At 45.9% G+C, this 16891-nt stretch overlaps 1 long non-coding RNA gene across 1 annotated transcript in view; it reads left to right on the top strand.

The window, feature by feature from the left end:
• LOC139052020 (uncharacterized) overlaps positions 1-16313 on the top strand; it is a 37812-nt gene extending 21499 nt beyond the window's left edge. Inside the window, exon 3 of the long non-coding RNA XR_011509657.1 lies at positions 15570-16313. This is a non-coding gene — a long non-coding RNA (uncharacterized lncRNA). The remainder of the gene's footprint in view (positions 1-15569) is intronic.
• Positions 16314-16891: the final 578 nt, after the last annotated feature.

Raw genomic sequence — 16891 nt, 5'->3', positions numbered from 1 at the left:
CTGTGCTCAAAACGCACTTAAAGTGCTTGACGCCTTAAGCCCAGTGCTTGCATCCTTCAACTAGAAAGATGGCTACCCATACCCCATCCTTCCGGAAAGAAGTCAAGGCTGCGTCCGTCATCCACTGGAACGCCAGAGGGCTAAAATCACGAATTTCAGATTTTCGGCAGTTTGTGTACACCAATCTGTTTCCCCTCATCGTCATTTGCAAGCCCAACTTGTCGAAATCAATAAGACTGTGAGGATACGAATTTATCATGTCATCAACAAATGGTGCATGCAGCAAAATCGTCATTTTTGTTCGTCGTGAACTCACCTATGTTTTGCAACCAATTGCGCCCCACGACGACAATCAATATATATGCATCACAGTTAAAAAGAACAAACTCTTGTTTACTCTCATAGGCGTGTATATATCGCCTTCCTGCAATTTCGATACCAAAAGATTTGCGGATATCTTGAGTGTTTGTCCCGCCCCATGGGTCATCATAGGAGATTTCAATGCACACCACCCAGCATGGGGAAGTACAAGGACAAATGCAAGAGGACGAAGATTAGCAAGCATCGCCCACAATTATGGCCTTACTCTCCTGAACGATGGTAGCCCCACCTTTCTTCGAGGCGTGACATACGGCAGCTGCCTCGACCTTGCTTTCGTCTCCAACTCTCTCGCCAGATGTGTGAAGTGGTTTCCAGACATTGAGACACATGGGAGTGACCACATTCCCACCTATCTGAACATCAAAGGCTTGTCGTCTAGATCAGGCTTACGGAATACCATTCGGACGATTCAATGGGCCAACTTCAAATCTGAGATGGAAGATGCCTGCCGCGAGGGCCTACCATCAGGGTTAGAGCAAACGATCAAAATGACGATGCAAAACGCCACTCGCATGATGACGACCTCTTCCACGCGGAATGACTTCGACATAGAATTAGAGCGCCTTCGAGCGCTTCGTCGCCGGGCGGAACGTCGATATAATAATAATAATAATAACCTTTATTTATTTCCATCAACGTGATGGGGGAGGTAAGGGAAAAAAAGCTGTAACAGACAGCTTGACTAGCTCCCGCCCCCCCAATGAAAAAAAAACATCGGCGTACAAAATCAATTCATGACCTTAGGGCAGCCAGGAGGATGCAAAAGAAGATTCAGCGTAGTATGGATAGATTAGCGTCAGAACGTTGGGCAACGTTTTGCCAGAAACTCGACCCCCGCAAGCCACTGTCTCACATTTGGAAAACGGTGCAAGGTCTGCGTTGCCTTCCGGAACGGCGTTTCCCATTCAAGGCGCTAGCGCTTTTCCAAGGGCGGCAAGACATCGATGTCGCAGAAGACTTTTGTGCGCGGATCGCAGACCAAGCGACTCGTCCAGATCCTCCAGCCCGAGCTGACGTCCCCAATTCCCGTGATGGCCGCATGGACCTTCCTTTTACAATGGAGGAGCTCGAAGCGGCTCTAGCTCTCTGCAGGCGCTCATCATCTCCGGGTCCGGATGGTATATCATACCGGGCCTTGTGCTATCTCGGAGAGTCCGCACGGATGGAGTTGTTGAGCCTTTACAACTCCTCATGGCAGGAGCGAAATGTTCCTGACGAATGGAAAGTAAGCCGCCTGGTGCCACTCTTAAAGCAGGGCAAATCCCCATTAGAACTCACCTCTTACCACCCAATAGCGCTGGCCAGCTGTGTAGGAAAGATAATGGAACGGATGATCCTTGGCCGCCTGGAATGGTACCTTGAATACTACAAGATTTATCCGATTTTCATGGCTGGTTTCCGACGTGACCGCTCTTCTATCGACAATGTAGTTGATCTCGTTTCATATGTCCAGCACGAAAAGTCCCGTAAGCGTTTATCTGCAGCTTTATTCCTAGATGTGAAAGGGGCATACGATAACGTATTACATGAGGCCATTCTCGACGCCCTTGCGACGGTTGGCCTAGGTGGTCGAGTTTTTTTGTGGATTGCAAGCTACCTATCTGCAAGATCATTCTTTGTGTTAACTGACGATGACCCAACTACGCGACGCTATACCAGCAGGGGCGTTCCTCAAGGCGGTGCTCTCAGCCCGACGCTATTCAACCTCGCTCTTGTTGGACTTGCTGAGTACTTGCCAACTACCATCAAAATTTCAATATACGCTGACGACATCTGTGTGTGGACTTCGGCAGTCACACGTCCTCAGATACGTGCGCGACTTCAAAGAGCGGCCACTTTGACAGCGAACTGCTTGTGTAAACAGGGTCTCAGCATATCACCAGAAAAATGCGCACTAGTAGCATTTACTCGCAAACCGATGACACCTTATATCATCTCAATCAATGGGCGGACCATTTCCTATGTCCGAACCCACAGATTCCTTGGCGTAATTATTGACCGAGACCTCTGTTGGAGCCCGCACGTGGCCTACATGAAACGGCGCCTGACAGCAACTTCCCAGTTGTTTCAATACTTGGCAGGAAAGACGTGGGGGATGTCAGTAGACGCAATGCTTAAACTCTACAGAGCTCTCTTTCTCGGTTTTCTAAGATATAGTCTACCTGTACTGACCAACACCTGCAAGACAAATATTCGTGTTCTGCAGGCAGCACAAGCTCAAGCACTCAGAGTCTGCCTTGGTTTGCCCAGATGCACCTCAACAGAGGCAACTCTTGCGATTGCTCGGGACCATCCAATGCGAACTCACATTACGGTGGAAGCTCTGAGAACGCACATCAGACATTTTGCACGTGCCACCTATCACCACCTTGCAGCACTACCTTCAGACAGGCACCAATCATCATTCGCTAAAACTATCATCAAATACAACGACAAACTTCCATCGGGCTTCACCGCTGCATCTAAACCATCGATACCCCCTTGGTGTCTTATCAGCCCTGCAGTCCATCTCTGTGTACCAGGAATCGGAAAAAAGTCTGAACTGTCGTCACCTGTGCTGAAACAACTGTCTCTGCTTCTTCTGCACGAGAGGTACGCGGACAGGGAACACATTTATACAGATGGTTCCACAAACATCCAGTGTTCGTCCGGTGCTGTGGTTGTCCCAGCAAAAGCTATTACCATCAGCTTTAGGACTGACCACCCAACAACATCGACATCTGCTGAACTAGCTGCTCTTCGCGCTGCACTTCGTGTCGTCAATCGGGAGCCACCTCGACAATGGTCAATCTTCAGCGATTCAAAGGCAGCCCTACAATCTGTACTATCAGCTCTGCATCGCGGGCCATTCGAACAGCTCGTATTCGATATTAGATGCCTACTCCATACATCACAGGAGAAAGGACACCACGTGACGTTTCAGTTGCTGCCAAGTCACTGCGGCGTCAGTGGAAATGAAGACGCCGATAATGGCGCTCGGGCAGCTCTTGAAGACGCACAAGAAGAGGCCATACCGCTTTCACGATCCGACGCAGCTAGCAGACTTCGAGTGTTTGCACATGAGATCACGCTATCTCTATGGTGCACACCAAACAGCCAGACCACCCAGAGCAACCGTCAATACCACCTGCCCTCTTTGATGCATCTCTATATGCAAACTAGACTGCGTCGAAGAGAGGCGACTCTGCTTTATCGCTTATGGCTAGGGGTGGATTTCACTAAATCTTACTCCTTCCGCATTGGAATGGCCGACAACGATCTCTGAAATGCCTGTCTTTGCGAGGAGACGCTGGAACATGCTCTGTGCGACTGTCCTGAATATAATGTTCAGCGACAGTCCCTGGCATCTGTTCTAGCGCGCCTTGACAGTAGACCATTGTCCCTCGACACGATTTTCACATGCCGCCGACAGAAGATATCGCAGGTGAAGGCGACAAAGGGACTACTTCGGTTTTTGAAAGAGACGGGATTGGACAAGCGGCTGTGAGAGTGACGTCGCGTACCATGCCAGATTGATGGACTCCAACGGACGATGTGTGTGTGCTGTGCTATGTGCTCTCTCTCCCTCTCCCCCTTCCCCATCTTTAATCTCCCCCATCCCTCTCCCATGTGTAGGGTAGCAAACCGGTTAAGCCAAACTGGTTAACCTCCCTACCTTTCCTTCTCCACTTTTTCCTTCCTTCCTTCCTTTCCCCTGCTCTCACTGAACCCAAGGGCTTCAAGGAGGCCAGTGGTGCCTAAATCGGCACGGGCAGTGCTAGCCAGCGCCACCACTCGCAAACCTTGGCGGTGGATGGGGAACATCCTATGTGCCGCAGGCGCCACGTGCACGTGATCCTTTTGTGTGAAGGCACAAAATCGGGCCCCTTGGTTAACCTCCTTTCTTCTCATTTATTACGCAATGAGGGTCTCGAATCCGGCAATATTGATGCCTTCAGGTTGCATGTGTGCGTTTACTGACCAGTTGCCTTCAGACAAGAAGATCACTTTCTCGTGACGCCTGCGGCAGAAAGGATGTTCCACATCCGCCGCCAAGGTTTGCGAGTGCTGGCGCTGGCTAACACTCCCAGGGTTAGGTCTAGTAGTAACGCATAAATACCGCAGAAAGTGGATGGGGAAATGGCGCCGCGGTTGCTCAATTGGTAAAGCATCGCACGCGTAATGCGAAGGTTGTGGGATCGCTCCCCACCTGCGGCAAGTTGTTTTTCCATCCACTTTCATTTCGATTAAGTTGTACTTTAATTCATTATATATATATATATATATATATATATATATATATATATATATATATATAAAGGTTTTTAGACAACACATATTTTTTATAAAACGGCTATAAGTGCAGCGAACATGGTATATTCGAAAACGAATTCCTAGGCTAGGTGGACATACTTTCCCGTGAGCTTCAGTGGACTAATTAAAAATTCATTAATTAACATTTTATTAGTGCCTTAGGCATTTGTTTAAACGGCGACCTAAGGCCCAACCACACGTAGCACGGTATGCGCGTCTCCGAGTGCGTACGCGGGTGATGAAGGGAAGGGTGGCCAGCCACACGATACGCGCACACGTGCGCGCTTCACTGCACGTAGCACAGGGCTGACAGACCAGCGATGGCGGAGACGTTCGTCTTTGGCTTTGAGAAAAGTTTATCTTTAATTTCGTTATGGCTAGCCATTTTTATTTAATTTATCAATGTCAGAGCTAGTACATTGTTTTTAAGTTCAGAAGTGCACGCCGTTTGTATCTACGCATCCTTATGGCAAGCAAAGCTACATCAATGATCAACATCACGCGCGATAGCGTCTGCTTGCTCACAACTGCAGCTGACATCTGTACGCAACCACGCACGACGTTGCTGTCGAGCTTCTGCTTATCCGCTTGCCTCGCCAGCTTCAGCGTTCTCTGCCCGCAATGTGCCACATGAGAAAGAAGATTTTGCTGCTGCTGCTCTTGCAAAGGCGACGGGAGCGCAGAAAGTGTCTGCAGCGACGTTGGTGGGTCCAGCCCGTCTTTCAACGGCTTAATGAAGGAGGATTTTACGGCTGTGAGTAACTTATCTTCTTTCGATGCTCTACAGTTGTAGAACTAGGAGCCAGTGTTTGGACATGGGGACTTATCTTCGTCAGGAGAGCAATTACTTATCAGAGTTTTTAAGTGCGGGCATATAGGAGACATAAGTGAAAGGGTTAAAATAGTAATGCGGGGATCGTACTCCCCGCGCGCGAACGTCACTATTCGCAGAACAGCACCGCGTCGTCGGTGCAAGGGTCGTCCAGGTTGGCAGCACCGATCGAAACGATAACGTGACGTACGCGAACGGAGGAAACGACAAGAGCAGGGTGTACTTCGGAAAGCGCGAAAGCATAGGCGAAGATCGGGTTGATTAGCCGCCGGAGGCACGCAGATCGTATGTTGGATACGCGGTGACCATACTTCACGCCGTTTCAATAGCCGTTTGTCTAACCTGTGTATGACGTACAACATAGCGTCACTAATTCTTCAGCTTCAGGGGGGAAGAAGCACTGGATTCTATTCAACAGACAATATATTAATAAAAGAAGTATTTTCCAGACCGTCATATACTAAAACAGAGGTGTAACCAGTGCTGGAATACTAATTTGGAGCTCCCTTCATTATTAACAGTAGGCCATACAGTTTATACAGAGCTTGTGTAGCACCCTCTTGCACAAAATGTGTAAAGATTAAGTTTCGTAATAAATGTTCTGCTATTCGATATTTTATTTGACATGCAGCTTATTTTTTCTTCATTTGATTCGATATTCATTTCTAAATTTACTCTTCAGTATTAGCACACCTTTACAAAAATGTTAAGGACTGCTAGTTATATTTGTGCCATTAGTATAGCACATGGATTCAAGAACACCTTTCTATACGTGTTGGTTGTCATATATGAAGCTTGTGGATGAGATAGGATTTCCTATATTTTCTGTCTCTCAGAAGTGTGACTGTGGAATACTGCTTCAATTCATACACAACACAGGCCTCACAGCACACATATAATACACATATACGCATCAAGAATTATGCCTTAAGGGCAAGTCTTTATCGCAATAAAAAAGAAAAAGACTGTGGATTATGAAATGTAACGTAATTAAGTTGTTACCTAGGCAGGTTAAAATGCTGTGTGACTGATTTCGAAAGTTTCTTGGCCGTAGCCGCACGACTTTTGTTGAATCTAACATTGACTGGCTCTCCTGTTTTGCCGACATGCTGTTTGTATTCAAGCATACAAACAAAGCAGGGGGTAAAGTTAATCATGGCTAGGGGCTATGCGCCTGTGTAAGCGAAAAGTGTACAGCTCCTGATACCTGCGCGTGCATGAGGGTAGGGCACGGGCCTTCTGTCAAGTAATAATTCACCATTTTTTGCAGATGCAAGGGGTGCGTCAGGATGACCACGGATTTTTCTACAAGTTCTTTCGCAAGACGCCACTACTTTTTGATAAGCTATTGAGCTTTGTCGCAGAGGACCTCACGTGGCAGCACCACATTCGAGAAATCCCTGGAGCCTTGAGAACGACTTGTTATAGCATTGAGGTTTGTAAAGGATAGGTGCCCCTGCAGAAATAATATGCGATTGGAGGAATGCCGAAGAACACCGTTTCTTTGTCATTTGATGTATCATTTATTTTATTTTATTTTATTTATTTACATAATACTGCTCACCGCCTTTTGGCAACCAAATCAGGACGGCGTCACAGAACATTGAAGCAAAACAAAAGAAAGAACAAAACAACTGACGATGAGCGTGCATAAAAAATACTAATACATAATCTAGTTCATTATACACAACTAAATATTCATTAACTCATAAATAAAGAATGCGACACAAAACGCTGATACAAAACAAGAGAAACAGTAATGAAGCTACTGACAATGCGCGTGAAAAAGATACCTGAAAAAAAAAATTATTACATGATGACAGAGACTGAAAGTTTCCACTTAGCGCATCATCAGTGTAGCAGTTATGGCTAACTTAATTGCACAAAAGCTACCTCAGCGCTTTTGACCTTGCGCAACGTGTAAAAAATGCACTGAGGAATGCTTGCACATGTAGTATTAAACAAAGATGGTAGCTAATCTTCACAAATGAATTTTGATCGTATATCACCCAAAAAGTGCCCCCACAGCCGTAGAGATCATTGTCAAGAAAAGTCCTCTCATCATAAATAATGTGCAAACAAGAATTGAGACATGGGTACTAATCTTTTTCCAACTTGCATTCCAGCTACTTGGCATCCGGACAAGATATAAAAGACGTTACGTTGGCTTAGCATATGGGTATTGAGACTGCTAGACTCTGCAGTGCTATGTAAGTCATATTGTGTCGATCGTGTCTGGAAAGTATTAAACTGGCGCACAGCGTGACAACAGCAGAAATTTCTTACATTTTTATAAGCTTAAGAATTTTTTAAAACTCACATGTTGTTCCCGCCTCCTGTCAGGTAGCCCTGCTTTCTGCCGGAGAAGCAGAGTCATATGCACAAATGCCTCATTTACACACTGCCTTCAATGTCATTGATTACTTAGAAAGACTTTGGCCAAACATGCAATGCACAACATGCAAAGCCAACTCTGGAAGTGGGCCATGCAACAGCAAAAAAAAAAGTAGAGCAAGGAATGTGGCTTGTGGACCCTAGTTGTGGGAGAAGGAGTGGTTGTCTGTGTTGGCAGTGAACCTGGCCTCGCGGCTAGGTGGTGGCAAGACTTTTCACTTTTTGCTATTTCTTCTAATATTAAGACAATTTGAAAAATGCTTGCGGCGCTAGAACGCCCCGACACAACGCTTTGCAACTTGCAGCATATAATTGAAATTTCCAATGGGTACTGGTTGAAGGTCTATTACATTTCTTTTTCTTTACAGGCATGTACAGGCACCCGTAGGTGCATGCACAAACTCTGCATGCACAGGTGGTGAACTCGAAAAGGTTCATTGCTGCAAGACAGGTTCAATGAGTAAGGACAGATGAAAGCGATAAACACCTGTCTTGCAACAACAAACCTTTAGTTGGAAGTCAGTGCTTGTTTCTCTCTCATAGGTGGGTTGCTAAAACATGTTCACACATCTCTACAGCAGCAATGGCCAACCAACCAGGCCCACAGATATCAAATTTACGAAGTTCTTAAATAATTACGCACAAATATGCGAATACAACACAATGTAAAATGAACAAAAAAGAAGACCTGAGGAGCTTTGATATGACAACAGACAAGGAAACATAGAAAAGCATAGAGGAAAATAACTGTCGTTTTATTTATAATGTCGGCGTCACAAGGAGAAGGGAAACGACAGTGGACAAAATATAAACTTGCCATTGGTGGGAGCTAAACCCAAAACCAATTGAACTACAGTGGAGGCTATTCCACCATCAATTTCCTAGAGTATTGATGTGTACTAAATTAGGCTTTGGGGAGTGTTGTTGCACGAGTAGCACTGGCTAACACTACCAGGGCGAGATCTAGCACATACACATACATACATGCTCAAGAAAGTTTACAGAAGAATAGCCATTGCTGCAGCTCAATTGGCAAAGAAATGCAAGCATAATTCAAAGGCTGTGGGTTCGTCTCCCATCAATGGAAATTTATCTTTTCATCCACTTTCATTTTTCCTTGTGCCTCCATTTCAATATAAGATAAATAAATTCCTCAATGATTTCCTTTGTTTCACTGTCTCTTGGCTTTAGTATACAAAAGTTATACATGAAATAACATTAATCTTTGAATTATTTTACTACTTGCATCAATTTAGTGTTCATATCGAGATGCTTATCCTCACTGAGCTTTCTCATGTGTTTGAGCAGAGAGACAGCAAAAGTTCGAGGTCGTCCTTTGATTTGAATCTTTTGATTGCACTTCAAACATTGCCTAATTCCTCTAATAGTAACTGACTCTCCTCTTTCTTTTTCCTTTTCCTTCCACTTGACGTTGTCACTTCAGAAGCAATGCTTCCCAACGTGTGCAGCTTGCGACTGCCTGCTGAAGCGAACGACGCTTGTGACTGCAGCCTGCTGTGGTATGCCTCATAAGCCGCAAGAACCAGCACTTCTTGAAGCACGGGTGATTCAAGAGATTCCAAAACGTCCCGAGACTCCACAGACTCGTGCGACGCCGAAAACAGAGTCGATGCTGGCGCTTGTGACTTTTCACCTGTCGGTGACGGAACTTCAAGCGTTGCCAGAACAGAAAATTGGCACATCTTCATTACGATACCTGCAGCACTTCCCTCCTCACCCGATGGGGCACTGGTGGAAGGTTGGTGGACGTCCTGCATGTGAACGTAATAGGGTTTGCACATATTGTCAATGTGTATATAATGTGCCGGTCTGAGTGCAAAAATATGCAATAGCTCAAGTCCGTTCACATCTGTTTTAAGGTGTTATTTTATAAGAGAACAACGCCCAAGCTCTGAGTCAGCTTTGTAGGGACACAATTGGCTTGCATACGCAACCAGAATGAACATTTTCTGCATGCACTGAAGTGCATCTTTTGTATTCTTTTTTTTTACTTCTGATGCATTTAAGCAGTTCTTATGAGATGATCATTACTTCACCCCACACTTCTTTGCGGGGTGTTGCCGTATGACGCACAACAGGTCGCGATGCGCTCAGTCTCGATATTGCATGGATTTGGCCTCCAGTTTCGATGAATATCTCAAACTACGTTCGATTTTTGTTATTTATGGAATTTGTGTGTGCCGTAAATGCTGACGCCCTACAAGTTTTCTATGTAAGCAACTGCCCTAAAGTCAATAGTAAAAAAAATTACTAACTGAATTTTTGCTAATTAGTCTTTTAAAGTAACTCTAGCAGAGGCGAAGTATTTCCGCCTCGCTGTACAGCTTGTATTGGAAAACAACAGGCTTCTCACGGCCATAGCCGTTCTATAAAAAAAATTTATTGTCTATAACACACCCTGGTCATGAAATCAATAGTCAAATTTTGTAATCAAGTCATTGCTTCGCTTTGATACCGATTCTTGTCCCCAATCATCAAGACAGCTCTGTCGCAGCCCTCATAAACATTATATTTTTTCTAGCGCAGCTCTTAGGCGCCCGTTCCTGCGTTGAACGTTGGCGTAACCGAGCGAACTAGCACAGCGAAGAATGAAAGAGCGAACGCGGAGCGCTTTAGGCAGTGGAAGTCGGCGATAGCGATAGCGAAGAGAGCGCGAAGAGGAAAGCGGAGGAGGAGGGTACAGCGGAACCGTGAGGCGAAAAGTGGAGGAGGGAGGTATGGCGAAAATGTGAGAAGCGTAGTGCCGCACAAGACGGGCTCTGCGGCGACAACCGCTACGAGATGGCACCAGAGTAGCGCGCCGTCATCTGTTCACCGAAGGCACGCGACCCATGCGTCCACCATTACCATATATGGAAACAAAGCGCCGCATAAGCGCGGGCCTGTCGACGGCGGCTGGCGTGAATCCCGCCCACACGTCACCGACGAGCTGCCTCTCGCGATTTCCCGATTGGCGAGGCAGTCGCGCCACACTTCGCTCCGTTTGCAACGTGCCGCAGGAAACATACTCTCCACGCCAGCCAACATATCGCGAAATGAAAACGCGTATAGAGCTGCTCTCAAATTTCGCATGAGAGAGTATCGTAATCGTTTGTGAATTTTTGACCCGTTTTTACTCTTTGGGGCGTCGGCCATTTTCTTTTTTCGGTAGCTGAGCTGTATCTATAATTATACGTTCAATTTTCACAACGTTTTGCGCGAGCTTAAAGCTGTTTTTTCGAGCGTGATACAGTCGCCAGCACAGTCCAATTCATTCCGCGCTTTTTTCGGAATTTATTTTTATTTTTCCCAAGTGAGGATCTACCTGCTAACTTTGACAACTTCTGTATATTCCTGTACTTCGCCATTCACACGAATTTATAAAGAGTTCTGGGCAGCAGAGAAGGCTCTTTATCAATGCACGGCCAGATGCGTAGAAGCTGTTTCACCGGCTTTTCTTTTCTTCTTTTTTTAGAGTGCACCTATGGTGCACGAGAGTTCTTGCCTTCCGCCGCCCCATTGGAATGTGGTCGGTCCCATAGCCAGGTATCTGACTCATGAATAGAATGCCCTTGCCACAAGGTCAGACGGCGCTATTCAAGACGCACTACAGGAAGCCGTAAATATAGTTGAAGAGTATGCAACAGCCGGAGGACTTACATGCGCAGCTGAGAAGTCGGAGCTCCTGCTTGTATTAAAAAAAACGGAACAGGGCCGATATTCCACCCGCCATCACATTGCATCGCAGTGGCAACGTTATTCCAAGCGTAGACAGACTACGTGTACTACGCCTTCACATACAACACAACGGGAAGGCCACACATACCCTACACGTGCTCCGGCAACAACTTACCCAAATAACGCACATGATAAAGCGCATTACAAACCGCCGACAACGACTGAAAGAAAAAGACGTACTCCGAATTGTGCAAGCCCTAATAATTAGCCGATTAACCTACCACCTCCCCTATCATAATCTGACTCAGACTGAGATGCACCAGATGGACACCCTCCTCCGTACGGCACTAAAGGCAGCGCTGGGACTACCCCAACATGCGTCTACGCAGCTGCTGGGTGCACAACAGCTGGGTGCACAACACCATCCGCGAGCTAGTTGAAGGTCATCTTAACAGCCAATTGCAACGTCTGCAACGAACAATGCAAGGGTGCCACATTCTATCCCGGCTAGGATACCAAATACCAAGAAAACCACAACAGGAAAACCGCACACTTCTTCCGCTTAGCATTCGCAACAAAATCCATGTGGCCCCAATTCCCCGGAATATGCACCCTGACCGTCATAAAGGTCGACGAAAGGCAAGAGCACAAGCTCTGGCTCGCCTATTTGGCGATGACACATCAAACACTCCAGTCCTAGACACCGACGTGGCCCGCTACCCACGGAAACGTGCCCTATGTCTAGTCGTACTAGATAGTGCAGACATTTTGAGAGCTTCGGCCACGCTCAACACTTGGACAGTGGCACGGCGGAAGAGGCTGCTATTGCCCTAGCCATCGTACACGCTTCAACCATGCCGGCGCCGGATGGACCTATCACAGTGGTCACTGATTCTCTGACCACCTGTAGGACTTTGGCACAAGGGAGGGTGACACCCTACACACACCGCATCCTTACATCATTACACCCCACAGCGTTACACAGGGTGCGTATCATCTGGACGCCTGGACACGCCTCTCTCCATGGTAATGAACGCGCTAATGCGGTAGCCCAAAGAGCTCGCTAACCGGGCGCCATTGGAAGAGCTGTCCAACCCAGACGACGCACCGACAGAAACACTGAACTACACTGAAACTCTACAATATCACAGAGATACCAGGAGACACTTCCCTGCACCACATAATTCCCTTAATCGAGAAGATGCCGTTGCGTGGCGACAGCTTCAAACTAATTCATTTCCCTGCCTCTTTTATCTTCACCTCTTCCACCCCACACAATATCCCTCATACTGTCCCTATTGTGGAGCAAAGCCCACAATATATCATTGCACCTGGGAGTGCCCACATCCTCCGGGCTACTCCCCTATTCCTTCACCTTCACCTTCCTACTGGGAGACTGCGCTGACCAGCTACGACCCGCAAGAGCAGCGACGGCTGATCCGGCGGGCACGCGGAGTGGCGCGGGCCAATGGGGCCCTGAACTAAGGGTTCCACCCTGCGAGGAAGTCACCCAATCTGATGACAAATAAATGTTTTTTCTCTCTCTCTCTCTCTCTCTCTCTCTCTCTCTCTCTCTCTGCATCTGTGCGATTCATTCTTAGGGAGAAATGGCGCTCCCTAGAATTTATTTCAGCTCGCGACTCGCCAGGTCACAGGTTGTCAATGCGTCGAATTCATTTTATTCTACCTGCGGGCAAATACGCCTCGCGTACTTGTCGTTTTATTGAGCGCGTGTACCAAACGTCCATCTGGGCCAGCATAACAGGCTCGTCCACTGTTCACCCTGAAATATTCGTATAATGCGCGTGATTCTCCTGTTCCGGCCCGTTATGAGCACGCTGCATTGCGGGGCTGCCTCATGTGAAACAACTGCAGCGCTTTTCTAGTTTATCATTTCCGCTCTCGAATCCCGTTCACAATCTCGTTTATGTGGTGAGTTGACGAGAAAAGTGTGCACGTGCCTCTTCATTTCCCGCAGCGACAGCCGCGAGAGAGAACAGCATCATGCCCACAACGCTGGAAGAAAAATATGTGACGCGTCGCTCTTTGCGACCCTTGATATTTCTGTGTGTGCAACTGACGCATACTCGATAAGATTGATTGATTGATTGATTGATTGATTGATTGATTGATTGATTGATTGATTGATTGATTGATTGATTGATTGATTGATTGATTGATTGATTGTATTCCGCGTTCCAATATTGGGGCTGTAAAAATGACGTAGCTGAGTGCTCGGGAATAATTTTGACTGCGTGTTTTTCTTTTCTTTTCTTTTTTTTTTTAGAGTGCACCTATGGTGCACGAGAGTTCTTGCCTTCCGCCGCCCCATTGGAATGTGGTCGGTCCCATAGCCAGGTATCTGACTCATGAATAGAATGCCCTTGCCACTGAACCACCGGGAGGAGACGGTCTCAGAGGCTGCGAAAAGTTTGTACGCGAGCCATTCTGAAGCAACGCTGGGCTTATATTTTAGAACTTACGTTTTCTACTACACGCGAAAGCAGCAAATTAGATGTTTTAGCGGTAATATATGCGAAACGCCGAGTCTGACTTGACGATGATGCGGCGGCGCGGCGGAAGTTCAAATCTGCGGTAACTATGCTGCCATGGCGTTTTCTGAAGGACAATTTTAAATTATGCGGAATATTTTCAGAAACTGGTTGACAAAAAATCTTCTTGAAAATGGAGAACAGAGAAAAAGCACTAGCTTGCAAGTATATTTTTCCCGTCATTTCGCTTAAACAGCGTTTATTCATGCCTGTGTGTTAAAAAAAAATTCACTTGGTCTAAAGAAATAACGTCCAGTGCATCTGGACGCAACGCCGGTTTCATCTTCCGGATAATGCGTGTCACACTTTCTTAAAAAATTGTTTGACGACGGGTAGGCCAGCTTTGTAAACTGCAATATAAACGTACACCGTGAACTCCTTCAGGCGTCAGATTTCGGGCTTTAAAGTCGCCCTTTCACGTAGCCTCTCAAGATGCACCTGTCCGTCTAGAAAACCCATTGGTGAAGGAGGTCGAGGTTTATGGTACATAAGAGGCTACCCAGGTAGCTTTATTTGGGATATCATGTGGCGAGGTCTGAAGCAGATGACTTCTTGTCACGCCATTTCACTTCCATGTGGGCTATGTTCGATGAAAGTTATTGTTTTAAAACCTTGCTGACAAGCATGACATTTCCTTTCTTTTCCTTTATTTTTAACCATACGCCTAAATGTGACGTTTGGTCGTCCACTTTTTTTTGGGGGGGGGGGGGGGGTGAAGATGTTTGCTTTTTTGGCATTCGTTCATCAAAAATAGGCAACTGTGCAGCAACTGGAAACGCGTAGGCGTGAAATGCATTGTTCTAACATCATATCCGTGTAGTCCAATGTTTACTACCTGTAGCCGATATGCACTTAAGGCTCTCCAGTTAAATAGCTTGCAGAGAAAAACGTTATTCTCGCACCACAAATGAGAATGCGCCGTCAGCTATTAAGGAAGTTCTGTGAATTAAAATTTTACCTATGTACTTTAGGCCCATCCTGCAATTGCGAAATCGAAGCAGGGGAGTCTTGTAGTTATACGCTATGTAGTCATACATATGTAGTCATACAACAGCACTATGTACTTATGCCGAAACCTCGGGCACCTCAGCACAGGGCTAGCCATTGTGTCTGAGAGGGTACTAATACAAGTAACATTAGCATAAAGTCAAATTCGTGGTCACAATATATACAAACATAGTCCTTGTCTTTGGAGTACTGCTTTCACACAGAAATATTTTACAAATTTTCTGTCGGAACCTTGAAGTGAGACTGCAAGTTTACGTTTGAGCGTCGTAAAACCAGTCGAAGAGGGGGCTTTTTTCGTTTTAATCTCATCTGTTCCGCTTATTCCCCAACTAGAATTCGTGGAACGGGGAAGTTCGAAGTTGGGCTGCTTAAGGTGTACTTAGTTGCAACATGCCGAACAGACATCCTCGTTCCTTTCTTTCTTCGTGCAGGTAGCGGATTGGTGTGTCCTGATTTTGAAGTGGAGTGCGAGAACATGTGCGTGGCCATTGGACACAAGGATGGATTCTGCAAAGGCACTATGTGCTCATGTGAAAATTGCATTGTAGTGAACCTGGGACTACCGAGCGGCCGCTGAACCTTTGCCTCCAACTAAGGCTTCAAGCGCTGTCTCTTCTGAGCGAGCGCCTTTGTAGCTCACACTCGACCTGCATATACTCTACACTGGCATTTTCATAATTATTTGTTAATAATCATGATATTAAATATACTTGGTGTTTGGGCCTGATATGTAGAGTTTAGATGAACTAACCTGCTCCCCGATGCATCCTAACGCTTATACGAATCTTATTCGAAGCCCATGCGCCGTGCGTGTCTTTAAAGAACATGCTGGTCGTATTGTCAGTACTATTCGTAAGCAAATAATAGACCCCGTAAGTGCATTTCATTCAATGGCAAATGTAAATATATATTTATCAATGCGTGAAGTACAGGCTAAAAAGGGAAAGCATGGCATCGAACACAATAAAAGAATCAGTTTTCCAAAAGTCAATATTAGCAGTGTGGGAATAGTAAATTTTAAGGCCAATTGAATGTGCTTTGAATGGTGCTGAAAGCGCATCAGATGGAATATCGAGTGCTTTTCCAGCGGTCTTCTGATGAAGCACAGCCTTTCCAAAATGAGCAAAATTTAACTGCTAGTTAACCGGTGGTTTACCTGAAAGGCTCTGGCTTCCTAAGCAACTGGGTGCTTTCCTACGAAACTTCTTGCGATTTGCATCCACTGTCGCCTGAATAAACGATATAGCATTTCTTCTCCAGTTTAATATTTCGTCCTGCAAGGCTGACGAAGATGGAATGTAGTTCAAACTATTCGAATGAGATTTGAATTTGTCAATTGGGATAATTAGGCCGAAGACAAAATTGCACATTATAGTTTCACGATTTGAATGTTTGGAATATTTGTTCACCAATACGTGTGGCATAACTTCCTCGTTTTCCACTATGTCTGTGGCTCCCATTTCCAGAAAAAAACCCTGCTCAGAGTAGCATAATGCTTCACCGTAATTATTACATATCGAGCGTGGACAAACGAAAACCATTTAAAAACTTGTCAACTTTGTTTTCTTGCTACTCATATGCTAGGTTGTTCAGCGGCTGTATTCAATTTCGCCTCTTGTTCCTTGGTTTGACAGGTTCTGCTGACAAAGTGCGAACCTGCTGCTGAAGCTTACATAATTTTCACTTGGAAATAGTTACCACTTAAGTATTATATAAAATCATGATTGGAGAAAAAATCCATCTTAATTTTTTG

This window comes from Dermacentor albipictus, unplaced genomic scaffold, assembly GCF_038994185.2.
Source record: "Dermacentor albipictus isolate Rhodes 1998 colony unplaced genomic scaffold, USDA_Dalb.pri_finalv2 scaffold_17, whole genome shotgun sequence".
NCBI classification, from domain to species: Eukaryota; Metazoa; Arthropoda; class Arachnida; order Ixodida; family Ixodidae; genus Dermacentor; species Dermacentor albipictus.
This window is presented reverse-complemented; position numbering and strand designations above follow the sequence as displayed.